General features: G+C 40.1%; 1 pseudogene; it reads right to left on the bottom strand.

The window, feature by feature from the left end:
- Positions 1-6812: 6812 nt before the first annotated feature.
- On the bottom strand, positions 6813-8938 carry LOC150039192 (E3 ubiquitin-protein ligase RNF139 pseudogene; annotated as a pseudogene).
- Positions 8939-10982: the final 2044 nt, after the last annotated feature.

Raw genomic sequence — 10982 nt, 5'->3', positions numbered from 1 at the left:
TGACCTTCGAAAACATGAAAAGTCTCATGCTAGAAGCAAACCCAAACCCTGTGGATGTAAACCATGTGGGTAAACCTACTCTTCCTCTAGATCCCTTGAAGTACATGAAAGAATTCACACTGCAGAGAAACGCTGCACACGTGCGTAGTGTGGGAAAACGTTTGCTTTCTCCTGTCTACTTCAAAAACATGAACAAATTCATACTGGAATGAAACCCTATGAATGTAAACAGTGTGAGAAAGCATTTGTTCTTCCCTATCATCTTCAAAGCCATGAAAATATACACTCCAGAGAAACCGTATGAATGTAAGCAGTGTAGAAAAACATTTGTTCTTATTGTCTGGGTATCTAAAGTTCCAGAGTTCTAGGCATGTGTTCTCTGCCTCTGGCTCGTTTTGCTCTTTTGAGACAGCCTCTCACTGTTAGTGTAGTCCTGGGTAGCTTAGAGCTAGTGATTTTTATTTAAGAGGAGAAATTGTTTCCTGTGTATCCTTACAGTTGCCATTACTATTTCAGATCCTGAGATGAGGAGAGCTATAGGCATAGATTGATCTTTTTCAATAATGATAAACCAACCCAGGAATAGTGCCCAATGAACCTCTGTGCCCTGAGATTTAGGAGCATGGGTGGCTGGCTGTTGAAGTACAGGCATCTGCCAAGTCTCCAGCTAGGGATGGGATTCCTGGGTTTTCCAAAAGAAAGTGGACAAATACTAGCAGCCTGCCTGGAAGATACCAGTCTGGCAGCTGGATGAGGGGTGGATGAGGAGGTTCTGGTAGGAATGTGCCTCAATCTTTTATTCACAATGTGTCTCACTGACCCAGGGTGATATGAAACAACAAAAGAAAGCATTAATTTTGTACTACTGAACATGTAACTTTTCTCTCCGTGCGTGTGTAAGTGTGCATTTGTGTGTGAGTGTGTACGTGCACACACAAGTATGTGTTGAGACTTGAATTTAGGAATTGGGCACTGCTCCTTAGCTTTTGAAGTCAGGGCTATAATTCTACCACTTGAGCCACATCTTCAATTCTGGCATGTTTTGCTCATTACATAGTGTTGAAATCAGACTTTTCTCCCCCAGCTGGCTAGGAACCTCAATCTTCAGATCCTGATTATCTGGAATTACATGTGTGAGCCTCAACCACCGGCTTTTGTTTTATGTCTGAATATGAGGTACCCAAAACCATAAGAAGGAAAAGTATTGACTGTTTCAAAACATGAACAGGCTGGGAGCTGGTGGCTCCTATCTGTAATCCTAGCTATGCAGGAGGCTGAGACCTGAGGATGGAGGTTCAAACCCAGCCCTGGCAGGAATGTCATTGAGGGAGGAATTATCTGAATATATTAACATTCAAAGGCATCAGCAAACCATCTGGTTAGTGGTGAATTTTTTGGCTGTTAACAGTTTCTATGACTAGTTTTTCTTTATAGTCATCTCTAATCATCTAAATTTTTCTATGAAATGTTTGTGTAACAATTAAAAGACAAAGTTAGTACTTGGCCTTTCTAGAAAACCCAGTGTCTACAAAAGTAGCCTCACTAATCTTCAGCTCATCTCAATCTTTTAAATTAAGACAGTCAAATATCTATTGCTGAAGAAAGAAAGTACATTTAATATATAGCTTCTTTTTTTTAATATATAGCTTCTTTCTCATGATCTTTCAATCTAATGCAGTTAATAGTATTTCTGGGAATTAGTCCCTTTACTAGCCGCACTTCTCTAGGATTTTGAATCAGCTTTCTTAATTAATGTCTGAAAAAGCAGATTACTTTGAAAGGAAAGGTTGGTTTTTTTTTTTAACATAGTACCTGGGCTTGAACATAGGGCATAAATATCCTTTCCCTCTTTCCATTCAAAGTTAACACTCTACCATTTGAGTCATAACTCAACTTCTGACTCTGCTGCCAGTACTGGCTTCAAATTGATCCTCAGATGTCAGCCTCCCAAGTAGCTAGGATTACAGGCATGAGTCCCTGGTGCCTGGCTCAAAGAAAACCTTTATGTATCAGAATAGAAATTGTCATCATCAGTGTATGGTGCCAAGGGCACATTTTACATCATCTGCATCCTGTAGATGGTAGTGTGATCATGTTATTGGTATAAAATGTTATTTTTTCTTTCACTTTTTGTATTTAATTTGATGCTGAAAATCAAAAGCAAGGGCTTCATACACACTATGCACACTATTAACCTATACTTTATTCTCAAGGAGTAATCCTTTATTCAATACCATATAATTTTCAACCTTCTGGACATACTATTTTCCTACTTCCAGCCAAGCAGTAATCTACTCTGGCCACTAGATTTAGCAGTTCTGAACATTTCATATTTTTTGGCTTCAGACTATCAAGTTCCCCAAACTATTAACCCATTAGCTTCATATTATATTAATACTGTATATCCTATATGTACAGGGTTCATTTGATTACCTTGGTTTTTAAGAAGCTCATTATTAATGTAGAATAAATGTAAGCCATCATCAATTAAAATGTCAGGCTCAAACCACTATACTTCTAGCATGAGAGATAAAATTTAAAAAGCAAACAGTACATGTTATCACCAAGTATACAGAGCAATTGGAATGCTCACACATTATTTTGGGGAGGGTCAAATGATATGTTGGGGGAATATATGACATTTTCTTAAAATTAGCATTTATGTTTTTTGTGCTAGTAATTCCATCACAGTATTTCCCTGAGCAAATGAAAAAAATATCTGTCTATCTATCTATCTATAGAATGTGTAGCCAGGGTCAGCGGATTATACCTATAATCCTAGCTACTCAGAAGGCTGAGATTGAGAGTATCACAGTCCAAGGCTAGAGCAAGCAAAGTGTAACCCTAATCGCAATAATTAAAAGCAGGACATGATGACTCATGCCTGTCATCCCAATTCTGTGAGAACCATAAATATGGAGATAGAGGTCCCGGATGGCCTGGGATAAAGGAAGGCCTATTTAAACAATCACAGAAGCAAAAGTGGCTAGGGGTATGGATCAACTGCTTAAAAAATCACTCCCAAACCTTGGTTGGCAAGCACAAGCCTCTGAGTTCAAACCCCACTAAGGAAACTAAAGAGAGAGAGACAGACAGACAGACACCAGGAAAAAGAAATTATCTGAATTATCCATAACAGTATTGGATCTTGTATTAGATTGGGAAAGACTTATCCATTTCTTTCTGAACAACATTCCATACATTGGTTCTCTTTCACGTTTGAAAATGACACTCATTTGTCATTTAAAACTGATTTAATTCCTGATTTAAGCAATCATGGAAAAATAGACATGCGTGAAGAAATAGGAATTTTTATAAGCAATCTCTTCTGAAAGCAAAAATGGGAAAGGCAAAGGAGTGGAATTTGACATAGTCCACATCCTGCATAGATTATTTTCTTAGAAAGAGCTTCAGGCTGCATGAGCACCTGACTGCAACAACTGCACAGGGTGTGGACCATGGAGTGGTCTTTTCTTCCACTGAAATCATGTTTCAGGACCTCAGTTTCTTCCAACTGCAGGGGCAGCAATGAGAAAACCTCACAGGCCACTATTTGTTATTTTCTATCCAAAAAAGTGTTCAGATAATTTAGTATTTTTTCCATTAGTTTTCCCCTCATTTTCCATGCTAGTGTCTGAAATGTTTTAATAGTCATAGCTCTACTTCTGGCTTTTGGGTTTTGGTTTTTGGAGGGCTTTTTTTGGGGGGGGCTAATGATAATATTATTGAGTTTCCTGTCTGAACTTGCTTCCAATCAGGATCTTTAGTGCCCAATGTCCCAAGTATTAGGTTTACAGATGTGAGACACTAGCAGACAGAAAATATTATTAACCTGATCTAAAATATATTCACAATAGATACAAGTTTTAGGTATGTAGGTATGGACATAGGTAGGTACTTACAGAAATAGATAAATAGATAGATCCTTCAATAACTCTTCACTGAAACACAGAAAAATACATTCTCATTTTTGTGGGGTGTGAAAAAGAAAAATGGAGCTTGTATTTAGGTCACCAAGTTGGATTAGTAGGCATTCTGCTGTTGAGCCATACTTTAAGCCCTTTTTCTGCACTGATTATTTTCTTTGAAAGGTAATAAGATCAATATTAATTGATGCCTAACAGCTTGTTTTGAAGAGAACTCCAAAAATGATTTAAAAATTATATGAAATTGGATACTGTAAGAAACTGGCATTGTTTTCTAATAATTTCACATACATAGTTATTATTTTGATATTCACATTCAAATAGGAATAGACTTACAAAGTGTTATTTAGCTCTCTAAAATAAAAGGTACAGATTGTATCGTATTGTAAGTCATTAAAATGTGTGAGCATAAAAAGCCAGACCATGAACACATTTTATACAAGGGACTTGGCTCTGGGTGGGGAAATGGGGACCAAGACATGAGAAAGGGTATTAATGTATGTGAAGTAATGAACTGTCTCTCTGGCGAATATAATGTAACCCTTCTATTAATTACAATAAAAACATGAAAAAAAACAAGGGACTTGGCTCTACATAGTTCAATTTAGCTGTCCTTTCAGCCAAAGTCTGGAAAAAATGCTTAAAATATCATAGAAAAATTATTCAACCTACATTAATGAAAATAATGATGCTTTTTAAGATTAAATACAACTCAACAGAATGTCTATATAAGAGCAGAAATGGAATTAACAAGTACATGTCTGATGCCAGAATTATCTGTATTTTATTTTCTTTACAGAGTAGACCGACAAATGAAAATATCAGAGGGAACTTCCAAGAGAACATCATGAACGTCAGGCAAATTTTCTAATAAAGACACTTTTGAGGGCCGGGAGATTGACCTAGAAGTAGCGTGCTTGCCTAGCATGCATAAAGTCCTGGGTTCGATTCCCTGGTACCACATACAGAGAAAAGCTGGAACTGATGCTGTGGTTCAAGTGGTAGATGCTAGCTTTGAGAAAGTTCAATGATAGTGCTCAGGCCCTGAGTTCAAGCCACAGGACTGGCCATAAATAAATAAATAAAGAAAAAAAGAAACTTTTGAAGTTCTAGATTTTTGCAGAAACAATATACATGAAAATGTAATATATTGCATATATTGTTCTATCATTCAGTGAAACTTCAATTGTATTTCACACTTGTATTTTCTAATGCTATATGTACCTAATTGCACCAGTTATTTTAAGACAGGGTTTTGGTTTTTGCCCAGGGTGTAGCTGGACAGTGACTCTCCTATTTCATATTCTGCCATTGGCCACAGATGAAAGGAGCATGACACCATGGCTGGCTTTCTCTGTTAAGATGGAGCCTCAGTAACTTTTATGGCATATAGTCTGCAATCATCATCCTCTCAATCTCAATTTCCCACAGAGCTGAGATGGCAGGCATGAGCTACTGCGCTAAACTTTAATGTTTTTCTCTTATACTTCATAAAAGTGAGAACAAACTTCTGGTGTCTAGTTCATTCATGATCCAGTGGTGAAGCTAACAGTTACTGATGCTTATAGTTGAGTGACCTGATGCAAAGACAAACCTTCTGAATCTCAGATACAAAAGAAGCGTCCATGACTCTTACAGTAATAACTCAGTACTTGATAGTCACACCGGGTCACATTTTCTTCCCTTTTACTTTTTACCTTGTTTTCTGCTAGGAACTTGGATTCCTCCCTCTGGTTTTTAAGTTTTGTTTTCATTTCTGCTGCATATAGTATTTTTATTTACTTCAGGAAATTCATTAAGTGGTCAGGTACTGGTGCTCAGGGCCTGTAATCTTAGCTACTCAGGAGGCTGACTTCTGTGTATCATGCATGGAAGTCAGCCCAGGCAGGAATGCCCATCATTCTCTTCAATTATTCAGAAAAAAAGCTGGAAATGGAGGTGTGCTTCAGTTAGTGTGCCAGCCTTGAGCAAAAATAGGCAAACAAGTGAGAAAGGCCCTGAGTTCAACTGCCAGCACAGCCACCCCCCAATATATGTCATGAATAGAAATCCAGAGGTAGCCCAGTGGTAAGCAAGTAAAAGGCCTTGCTTTGATTCCCGGGATGAAACACACACACACACACACACCACTTGAATGGCCCTTAGTTACCATTAGTTCATCTTTGGCTACTGATGCGCTGTAAAATGTAATGACTGGATTTCAGTTATTCCCTTCATATAGAAATTCTTTGATAAAACTGTCTTTGTCTTCATATTCTGCTTTTAGAGTGTGTAAAATAGTATGGGTACAGCTTGTAACACCTCAGGCCTCTTTATAATTTACATGTTATTTACACTCCCTTAGGTGGCCATATTTAATGGTTTAAATAAGATGTAAGAAGTACATTTGGAAAACTTATAGTAGGGTATTTTTTTTGTGGGTCATGGGGCTTGGACTGAGCCTGGGCACTATCCCTAAGTTCTTCAGCTCAAGGCTACCACCCTACTGCTGGGCCTGGACATAGTCCCTGAGCTCTTCAGCTCAAGGCTAATGCCCTACCCAGCTTAGTAGTGCCTTTTTTTTTACATATGATCAAAATTTACACTTTGTAAATTGTGAGAAACTTTACACATATGAGCAGATAGTATTCTACTTTATATTGCAGTATGAGAACATCACCAGGTAACAGTAGTAGCTCACGCCTGTAATTCTAACTACTCAGGAGGATGAGATATGAGGATTGTGGTTCAAAGCCAGCCTGGGCAATAAAATCAACATGACATCTTTTTTTTGTCATAAAAACGTGAAAACATTTTATTCTATGTACAATAATGTACACAAATTTAAATAGGTCACCAAAGAGACCAGAAGTAATTAAAGAGGTATATTTACAGTAGCACATCACAGTAAACAGAAAACCATTCACAGATTCAACATTGATACTGTTTTTTGTGCTTGGTTACACACTGAAGTGAAGCATATTACTTCATTTTGGATGAACTGAATTTTAAACGAATACCTCAATGATTAGTAAATGCTATTTTAATCAGTGTCATCATTAACAAGTTCTTCAGCTGCTGCGCCTGTGGGCCGAATCCCTCCATTTCTTTCTCTTTGAACATCATCATCATCACCATCATCATCACAATCAGTACTGTCATCTTCATTTAATTCTCTGTCAGATTCAGCAGCTTCTTCTCTTATAGCTTCCTCTGGATTTTGATTTTCATTGGGTACAATAAATCCATTGTTGTTAGACACATTTGAATCATCCTTGATATCATCTTCAATGTATACTTTTTGATGGCACATTGGACAAGTATCTTGAATGTACAGCCACTTCCGAAGGCAAAGTGCATGGAAATAATGATTACAAGGTGTAATACGAGCAGATGTTGTAAACTCATGGTAGCAGATTGCACATACATCACCTATTTCTTGCAAGCGGCTCCCTTTTACTTCAAGAAGTGAATTGATTTTCTTAATGGCAGTTCTACGGTTCATGAATGTCTTCCAGCCCTTTTTTGCTTGTAAGGAGATGTTAAAATAAGCATGTAGGCACATCATACAAGCCCGAATTTTACTTCCTGACTCAAACATCATAGTATAAGCCCCATTTTCAAACATCACTACTCCAAATATAAATTCAATAATATTGCCTGTTGAACGAACGTAGTAGACATAATCATCAAGCTTTTCCCAGAGGACATTATAGTAGCCATCAATCATGAATAATGTATAAACAGTGAGAGAAACAATTACTTTTAAGCAGAGTTCCACCCAAAGGCTGTTACTACAAACAACCATGTATTTAGTGCATAGTGATGCCAGAGAACATAACTGAGTAAAACAGGAAGGACAAACAGGCAAGCAGAGACAAACAGCATGGGAAAATGTCTATGAAAAGATGACACATGGGAGGCACTGAGAGACATTAATACAGGATCTGTCATTCCATGGATGAAATGCAGGACTGCAGTTAATAAAAGGCACATGTTTCTACTTAAGCGAATAAGTCTCTCTTCTGGCCTTAACCCACTTAAACCAGTCTGAAGAGCCAAAATAAAACAGGTGCTACAAAGCCAAGCCGCCTGTCATCTTCTTCAGTTGATCCAATAAAGGCCAATATTCCAAGGCCCAAGTAATGGGCTACTGAAGAAATTACAGCACTCATGCCCAGTACAGTTAGGGTAGAATCACATCCACTAATTATAAGGTTACAAATGAGGTCCCAGAAATCATCCCAAGAAATAAAATAGGACTCAGTTTCATTTGCCATCCTTAAAATGTATATTAACACTGTAGCCTGGGCTGTAACTCTTGTTAGCCAGAAGACGCGAAGTAGATCTGGGAAACGAATCCTCTTCCATGTGTCTTCCATCAATAACTGTAATCCATAAATTCGATACATGTGCCTCACTAAAAGATAAACATATCGTGTAGAATAATAAAACCACTTAAGTTTCACTGCCAAGACCAGCACTGTATTTCATATGAGGATCAAGGATGAGGTAAAAACTAAAGTCTCTCTGATGTGTAATGGTAGCTCTGTGATTAAACCTGTTACAGGAACCAGCAGATCCAAAATAATTAATTGTGAATAGATGGACTGAGTCTGGAGTAGTGTGATGTATCCAATCCAGATGTGAGCTGTAGAACAATGAGTGCCGTCCGCAGTGAGGGCCCCTTCCGAGGAAGCAGCTCAACCCGGAGAGCTGACGTGTTGTAGGCACCATAGAAGTCAGTGTGCAAAGCAGCATAATAATTCACCAGCACTGAAGTTGCGGCTCACAGAAAGGCTGCGCTGTGCACGTAAACTTGAAAAGTGATCGCTGTGACAAGATGGGAACAATACTGGATACAAATATCCCGAGGAGCCGGAGGAGGACCTGGAGGCCATACAGAACCGGCTCTGGCTGGAATCGTAGTAGGAGTTGAAGATGGCGTCGATAATGTCAAGGCAGGACACCCGGAGCGCCACCTCGAGCGCTGTCCACATCTGCTGACGGGCCATCCACACCTGCTGCTGCGGGGGCCCCTCCGCCACCCAGAGCCGCTGCCACACCGGGGCCGCGTGGGGCAGGGCCTGGGCCAGCGGCCGGGAGGGGCGGGGCTCGGGCGGCGGCTCCGCCCCGTCACCCTCCTCTCCTCTTGGCGGCCCCATCCCGCTGCCCGCCCGTGTCTCCCCAGCTGGAGCAGGCAGAGGAGGCCGAACATGACATTTTTTTTTTTTTGCCAGTCCTGGGCTTGAGCTCAGGGCCTGAGCACTGTCCTTGGACTTTCTCAAGGCTAGAGCTCTACCACTTGAGCCTCAGCACCACTTCTGGCTTTTATCTATGTATGTGGTACCGAGGAATCGAACCCGGGTCTTCATGCATGCTAGGCAAGCACTTTAACCACTAGGCCAAACTCCCGGCCCCCCGAACATGACATCTTATATACAATAAACTACTCCAAAAAGTCAGAAGAGGCACTGTGACTCAAATGGTAGAGCACTAGCCTTGAAAGCGAAGTGGCTCATGGACAGTGCCAAGGCCCCGATTCACACTTCAGGACTGCAAAAGGGGAGGGGGGGACAGGCCTGGGAGTTTGGCCTAGTGGTACAGTGTTTGACTAGCATGCACTAAGACCTGGGTTCAATTCCTCGGTACCACATACATAGGAAAAATCCAGAAGTGGTGCTGTGGCTCAAATGATGGAGCTCTAGCCCTAGCCTTGAAGAAAACCCAAGGACAGTGCTCATGCCCTGAGCCCAAGCCCAGGAGTGTCAAAAAAGAAAGAGAAAGAAAGAAAGAGAGAGAGAGAGAGAGAGAGAGAGAGAGAGAGAGAGAGAGAGAGAGAGAGAGAGAGAGAGAGCGAACTCATCGTGAAGGGAGATTTGGGTAAAGCAGCTAGATGGGTAGTATAGGTTGGCAGTAGACTAACAGAAACGGAAAAGAAGATTTTAGAATTTCAATGACTGTAGTTTCTTCTCTATATCCCTTCCCCTCTTTCTTTCTCTCCCCGTATTCCTCTCCCTCCTCCTGCTTTTCTCCCTCCTTCTTCCCTTATCTTTTTTTTTATTATGGCATCAATTTAGGGCCTGGGCCTTTTGTTTGACTTTTTTCGCTCCTTATTGGTTGTTCACCCCTGGAGAAACTCCCTCAATTCTGCCTTTGTTGCTGTTATTGTTGTTTTTAATTGGAGATGACAGTCTCGTGGCCTTTTCTGCTGAAGGTGGCTTCCAACCACTATTCTCAGACGTCAGCCTCCAGAGTATTTAGGATTACAGTTGTGAGCCACTAGAACTCTGTAAATGATTGTGTTTTCATACCGAGAATTATAGTCCTAGTATGTAAAATGTTACTGGTCATCATCAACCCCAAGAATGTATCTGATCTCATTTGTTTGAAAGAGAAAAATAAAATTACATTCTGCATTTTGAGGATAATTTGCTTTTAGCCTTTAGGTTCAAAACTACTAGCCACATGCTGGTAGGTCAGGCCTGTTGTCCTAGCTACGCAGGACACTGAGATTTGTGCATCAATGGTTCAAAGCCACAAGGGCAAGACAGTCTGAGAGACTCTTATGTGCAAGTAACTATCTAAGAGCTGGAAGTGGAACAATGGCTAAAGTGATCATGTACTAGCCTTGTGTAAAAAGCTCATGGATAATACCCAGGGCCTGAGTTCAAGTCTCAGCACTGGCACACATGCACAAGTATTAGGACAAGATAAATATGTGTCAGGCAGTCACTACATTATTGGAATTAGCTAGGCAAATCTGTGAAAGCTTTTTAGTGCTTGGTCAACACATGGTTTTCCAATGCTAGATGTTTTGAGTCCATTTTCCACTCATGAAACAAATACCTGAGAATGAACTTCCAAATCAGCGAAATTTATTAGCAGGGCATTGTTGGCTCTCACCTGTAATTCTAGCTACCCAGAAGGCCGAGAAGTGAGGATTGCAGTGCAAATTGAGCTTGGTTTGGAAAGGGTATGAAACTCTTATCTTCAGCTAACAAGAAGATGGAAAGAACCAAAAAGAACAGAAATCCTGGCCAAGTTTGAGAATTCAGTGCTGCAGCTGCAAGAGCT

Source organism: Megascapheus bottae, unplaced genomic scaffold, assembly GCF_031878675.1.
Source record: "Megascapheus bottae isolate mThoBot1 unplaced genomic scaffold, mThoBot2.hap1 HAP1_SCAFFOLD_37, whole genome shotgun sequence".
NCBI lineage: Eukaryota > Metazoa > Chordata > Mammalia > Rodentia > Geomyidae > Megascapheus > Megascapheus bottae.
This window is presented reverse-complemented; position numbering and strand designations above follow the sequence as displayed.